General features: G+C 36.7%; 1 protein-coding gene across 1 annotated transcript in view; it reads left to right on the top strand.

Annotated features, from left to right (window-relative positions):
- Nucleotides 1-6463, top strand: part of LOC102672951 (prolyl 4-hydroxylase subunit alpha-1) — a 172364-nt gene that overhangs the window by 115927 nt on the left and 49974 nt on the right. The gene's annotated exons all lie outside the window — the stretch shown is intronic.

Below are 6463 nucleotides of genomic sequence, written 5' to 3'. Positions count from 1 at the left end.
GAAACTCGTGAGCATAAATTAACAGTTTCCCCTGTTTCGAAACGAGGAGGGAAGAGGGGGGTGGGGATGCGGAGGCCTCCTGAAAACTCTGTCTGCCTCCGATCAGAGAAGCAGAGTGAGAGAGAGAGTTTCTGCGGATCGGGCGCAGAACCGGCCATCAGCTGCAGCCGTACACTTCTCGTGGATGGATTCGTTTGTTCCGGTTTAACGTTCGTTCGAAACTCGTCGTTTTCCATTGTTTCGGGAATGAGGGAGGGGGAGAGGAATAATTTTGGGATGGAAGATGAGAAAAAATTTTTTATTATTAGAAAAAAAAATTCGAATGAACTCGATCGTATTGTTATCTTGTTACCTTATCGATCTTGAAATTGTACGAATAATTTTGTTTGGAAAATTTAATGACCCTTTTTAAGGTTTAAAAATTGCGTTGTCACGGTGGTTAAAGTAGGACAAACTAAATATGGAAAAATTCTCTGATTCGATCCGACATTACAACAATTGACGAACAAACTTATTTTCCTCGAGATACTTGAAATTTACGTTTGATTTTTTAATTATAAATAAATAAATACATTTGATTTTTAAATTGAGAAAAAAATGTGAGTATATTCCTCTATAGGGATCTAAAAAATCTATTCATTTCAGAAATTTCACAAATTTCACAAATTTTGTAACTTCGATTCTCGTCTATATTTGCAGAAAAAAAATTTTTTCGAAGAATCGAAATATCGAATCCTGGACGACAGAGTCTTTCGAAAGGTTATTAAAAAAGTGAGTTTCGAGTCAGGCCAAGCGCGACAACCGTTACAAGCGTTACCGTCGGTGGAGGGGATAAATGGAACACGGAGCGAGCTATGGGTTCAAAGCTTCGGTCTCGGCCACGGCGAATTACCGTGGAACAATTAGATTCCCAGTGCTCGGCGCCACGCGAATCGCATTTTTCTCCCTTCCTCGGCGAGGAGAGCTCGCCCTTTGTTCCTCCCTGTGAAAGAATCGGTGGAGAAGGAACGAGTGGGGAGGCGAGAAGGACCATTGAAACGACGAAGAAGAGCCGTTTCCGAAAGTTGGTAAAACGTTATAAGGGGAGGGGGGAATCTCTCGCGCCACCACTTCCTCTCTCGTGTCGCACAATGGAGAGGAAAAATCGCAATTTTTTTTCTTTCCTCCTTCTCTTCGTCTCTTCGTGTGATTCCATTTTCGATTCTTTCTCCCCACCCTCCTTGTTCTTGATCAAAAATACAAATGTACAGGCTGTTTAAAAAATGTGGGACACCTTTAGAGGATAGATTCGTATACACGTGTATACACGTATATATGAATGGCGTATATGTTAATATTCTGAAATTTACTGTAACTTAGTCGAGGTAAATTTTTGGTAAATAAAGAGTTACATAATACGTACGTATTATATTATATTATATTGAAATTCATTTGAAATAATCAATTGTATATAAAAGAAAATATCAATTGTATATTCACTTTCATCGAGGGGCTCCATTACGCAAGCGACATTGCAATACGGCACTGCTAACTGAGTGTTCTCGCTCTTTCGCTGTCTCGCTCTATCTAATACAAACTTAAAATGTTCATAACTCGTTAATTAAGCCTTATCGGTAATATATATATATACGAACTTTTTTTATCGTTTTGATGTCTAGAATCTATTCTCCAATGTGACTCACGTTTTTATAAACACCCTGTACAAAAGAAGAGACGTTCGGTAATCGTTTAGATATTTATTAATGGTAATATGAATAAAATGATGGTGGAATATTCATAGCGGTTTGAATTTTCAAGCTATGAATCGAGATGAACGTGAACAAGTTTGGACGTGATCGAAGCGATATAACCTGCACGCCATCCTATATCAAGTGTTAACATGAAAAATCAAGAATAATTAATATAACGTTTCCACTATTCCGTTTTTACTTTGTAATAATATTTCTCGTCGAAATTGACGCCGTGCCACTCCTTGAATCGATCTTAAATCCACCGATGAAATGATGGAAACGGTGATAAACATCTTAAAAAGAAAAAAAACGACTTCTACTCTTCCAGCTTAACATCAGTCGATAAAAAAGTTTCGAAAAAACGAAACTCCTCGACTCTCGAGATCGTTTAAGAGAGAGAAGAAGACTCTTCGAAACGTACAAACGATCTTTTTCAACTTTTTATTACTAACCAGCAGCTCGATTAACACAATTTGTTTTTCTATTATAATTTTCGAAAAAATCAGACCCGTTTCAAAATTCGATCCAAGCAACTGTCGTGGAATAAAAACGAGAAAAAACATACGCGAATAATAAATAAAAAAGAGAAAGAATTACCGTATCTTTCATAGAGTTGCAATTTTCATGCCTCTTTTATTTATAATTCGAATCGAGTTTTCTCTCTGCTCGCTTCGAGTCGAGCGGCCGTGAACCAAGGGGTGAACAAGAAAAAAGGGGGGAGAGTGGCGAATGGAAACGAGGGGGAGGAGGAAGTTGGCGAAAGCGTGACGGGATAAATGGTCGATCGGGCAGGTGCAAGTTTAATCCTTCTCTCCGTAGGAAAAGTTGTCGAAGCGGGCACGGGATGGGGGGCAATGGGGCGACCTAGGGGGCACCACCACCGCCACCTGCTGGAAACTCGATTAGAGAATTTTTCTTTAATTTGTCCCCCTGCGAGAAAAGGGCGCTAGTTCGATCGATAGTTTAAGAAGCGAACTTTTCAGGGGGATTTGCGCTACAATGAGGAGGAGGGGGATAGGATATTTCGTGCTCGGCCGGTATCTCTTGTCGTCGAGGGCGATTATTGTGGCTGGCTACGAACCAGTTTTATGGATATTAATATTACTCTCTGGTTTTTGGTTTCTAAATTTTTTTTGTCAATTATTTTAATTTGTTATCGTAGAATATTTTTTACCTGGAAATTATTCTCTAGTTTTTAATACAAAGGAGTTTTAGAGTTTTTATAGATATTAATATTTTTATTCTTTGGTTTTTCGTCTTTAAATTTCTTTCAAATTCTCGATAGGGTTTATTTTAATTTTTTAATGTTATCGTGGAACATTTTTTATCTGATTGTGTCTTGTCACTGGATATTAATATTATTTTCTTTCTTTTTTTAAATTTCTTTCAAAATTTTTTTACAATTGATTGTCAAAGGAATTTCATCGATATTCTCTAGTTTTTGCTCTTTAAATTTCTTCCAAAATTTTGTGAAATTAAGAAATATTATCGTGAAATTTTTTATATCCCCTTCTTATTTAAAGAAATTTTGTGAATATTAATATTATTCTCTGTTTTTTGATTTTTAAATTTCTTTTTATTTAATTTTTAATGACAGTGAATATTAATATCATTCTCTAATTTTTTGTCTTTAAATTTCTTTTTTTAAAATTTTTATACCTGATCGTCCCTTGTATTTAAGCTTATTAATCATAATTATGATTAAATAGATAGAAAAAATTTTATCGATATTCTCTAGTTTCTGGTCTTTAAATTTCTTAAAACAAAATTTCTTCCAAACAGAGTTAATGATGAAATTAAAAAATATCCGTCAAGAATATATTATCGTGAGCTATTTTGCATATTATATTCTCTTCTATTTCTGTTGTTAAGGATTTATTTTAATTCGTCGAAATAACGAAATTACAGAAGATAGACGTCAGATAGGTGTCAAAGTTATCCGTTATCGGCGTTGATTAAAGAAGATTGAATAAAAGCGGCGTATGTCCACAGGAAATTCCGACATTCGTGTTGCTTTAGTTTAATAAAGCGTCGAATGTTACGGCCGGGAAACTGGGCTGTGCGGTTGGGGCGAAGTCTCGAGTAAGTCGTTTTTATCCCCGACATTTTTGCCGAGGAACGCGAGGAACGTGGCAAGGAGTTGGGAATTACCGTCGAAGGAATTTCAGGATGCGGTATTCCTGGTGGATTTTAAAGGTTAGGGGATACTTTGCATATTACCATGTTATTTATGTACACGGGAAAAAGATAATAGTCAAAACTTAAAAATCGTCCGATTCATCATTCCGCTTCTGAACACCATTTTTTCCATTTCATCTCCATTTTAAACGAAATATTTCGTAAACACATGTACGAAAAAATTATTATTATTACAAAATTCGAGAACCGAATCTACTCCGATTCTATTTATTTCCCCTTTTCTTCTGTCGAAAATCTATTTTTAATTTAAATACTCCCGATATCCTTCCATTCTTAATCATTCCAATCGTCATTGAAACGAATTATTATATCGTACGAAACACTCTCCAAAATAACGTTCGTATTTATTTCAACAAATCCATTTTTCCCCTATAGCCTCGACATATATATATATCCCTCCAATTTCTGAATGGGCACTGATAGGAAAAATATCAGTTCAAAGTTAAAAACCGTCCATTTCCTCTTCGCTTCCGAAATAACATTCGTTTCGAAATAAATGATATTCCTTTCGGGGAGGGAAATCCATTTTTCCCAAAGTAAATTATTATATTGTATATCCGAAATACAAGCCGGCTTTCACAACGTCGAATCGATCCAAAAGTTAAAATTCCATATTTAACGCGATAAACTATTTGGCGAGAAATTCGAGCCTCGAAAACAATCCTCGAGTCAGATATCAATTTCCATCGTGGGTACGAAACTTCGTCAAAGATCGTGGCGCCCTCTATTTGTCGCGCGTTTGATTCTCGATTCGATTCGAGATAGGGCGGATCGAGAGACGCGCCTATACCGAAACATTTCCCTCTCCACTCTCCCCCCCACCCCTCCTACCGCAAGTCAAGTTGCACGGACAGACGAGTGGATTTCTTAAACTTCGATGCGCTAATGTCGATCAACGGTGAAGTTTTTCGCGTCGAAACTCGGCGCAGAGAGGAGGGGAAAGAGGAGAAAGGTGGGGGATGACTAAACGATACTCTCTTTTTCAAATGTTTAACCACCTTTTTGCGCATCCAATCGACGCGGCGATAATATTTATTTGAGTTTGAGTTTTTTAGAATATTCATGGAATAGAGCTATACGTGTGTAATCTTGTGAAGTGTAGATAAGTGCAGCAATAGAAATATTACTCTCAAAGTTTTCGAGTTTTGTGAGCATGGTAATACGGTAATGGAATTAGGTTTCGTCGTTGAACAACGAAATTATTTCTATTCGTTAAAAAAGAGGATGGAGGGAAGGAAAACAGGAAAAATATCGAAAATAATATTTCTATCGGCAATTATTATCGTCAAACTCGGATCAATGGCGAAGATGCAGATAAGAAATCCAATTTGAGATAAGAAAATCTACCTACTCGATATTATATTATTCTATGCTCCATAAGATTATATGTAAAGAGCTTACGAAAGCTATTCGTGAATTCTAAAAAGTAAATATCGCTATTCGAATCGAAAATGGCGGCTAAGAATCACCGTTCGAGTTAAATTTCGTTCAATCTCAAACGCCTCCTTTTCCATTGATTCCAGGATAGAGTTAACACATCGTGTACGAATCACGAGATATCTCGTTTTAACGATTTTTCGACTCGACCGACTCGAGGAATTAAAAATACTCGAAACAATAATAGGAAATGGCAAGAAAAAAAAATAAAGTCTGTTCATCGAATGGAAAAAAGGAGCAAAATCAGATATTACACTCTAAAACATTATTCAAGTTTGTAAATAATAATTAATCGATTCAATTTTATTTAAATAATAAATAATAGTTAAAACGTAAAAAAGTTTATGTAATAAATACACGTATAAAAAATATGTATACTAATATTAAGAATACTTTATAAATGTGAGTTAAAAAATACATATACACACGTGCGTATACTTTTTCTTAGAGCGGTCAAAAGCGAGCAGAATGCCGTACGCGATGTGTTAAACGAACGCGCGACACATCATTCGGAAAGTTTGATAGCTCTATAATAAAACGACGATTCAGATCGCGGGATGCGGTAATAATTCGACAGTGAGTATCTATCTAGTTAAAAAAAAAAAAAAAACAAAATTTCTAAAAAAACGTTCGAAGACAGAGAAAGGTAAACGAAGTTGCGGAATCAACCCGCGAACCATTCTTTTTCTCTTTCTCTCTCTCTCTCTTTCGAGCCACGAATGATTAATTGATAGCCATCTATCTTCATTTGGTCCTCGTTAGTGTCGCTTTTTTTCGGTCGAAAAGCGAGCCGCTTCCATCGATGGGATGGGCGCTGCGGTAGGCGAGAATCATGAGGAGGGCGGGGAGGGAGGGGAGGGGGAAATAGAACGAAAAAGAGGAAAGAACGGGGAACGAGAGTCGATCGAGTACCCGCGGCGATTAATCGAGCAAACGAATCGCCATTGCTGTTTCGATTACAACCCCGTTCTTCTCTCCACCTCGTTCATTTCTCTTTTTTTCTTTTCCTTTTCCTTTCTTTTTCTCTTTTCTTTTCCATATTTACGATCGCAGATTTACGGGAAACGCAGATGGAAATTGGAAGGGTATCGAGGTTG

Source organism: Apis dorsata, unplaced genomic scaffold (assembly GCF_000469605.1).
Source record: "Apis dorsata unplaced genomic scaffold, Apis dorsata 1.3 scaffold_497, whole genome shotgun sequence".
Lineage (NCBI taxonomy): Eukaryota > Metazoa > Arthropoda > Insecta > Hymenoptera > Apidae > Apis > Apis dorsata.
The sequence above is the reverse complement of the archived record's forward strand: the minus strand, read 5'-3'. Positions and strand labels throughout refer to the sequence as shown.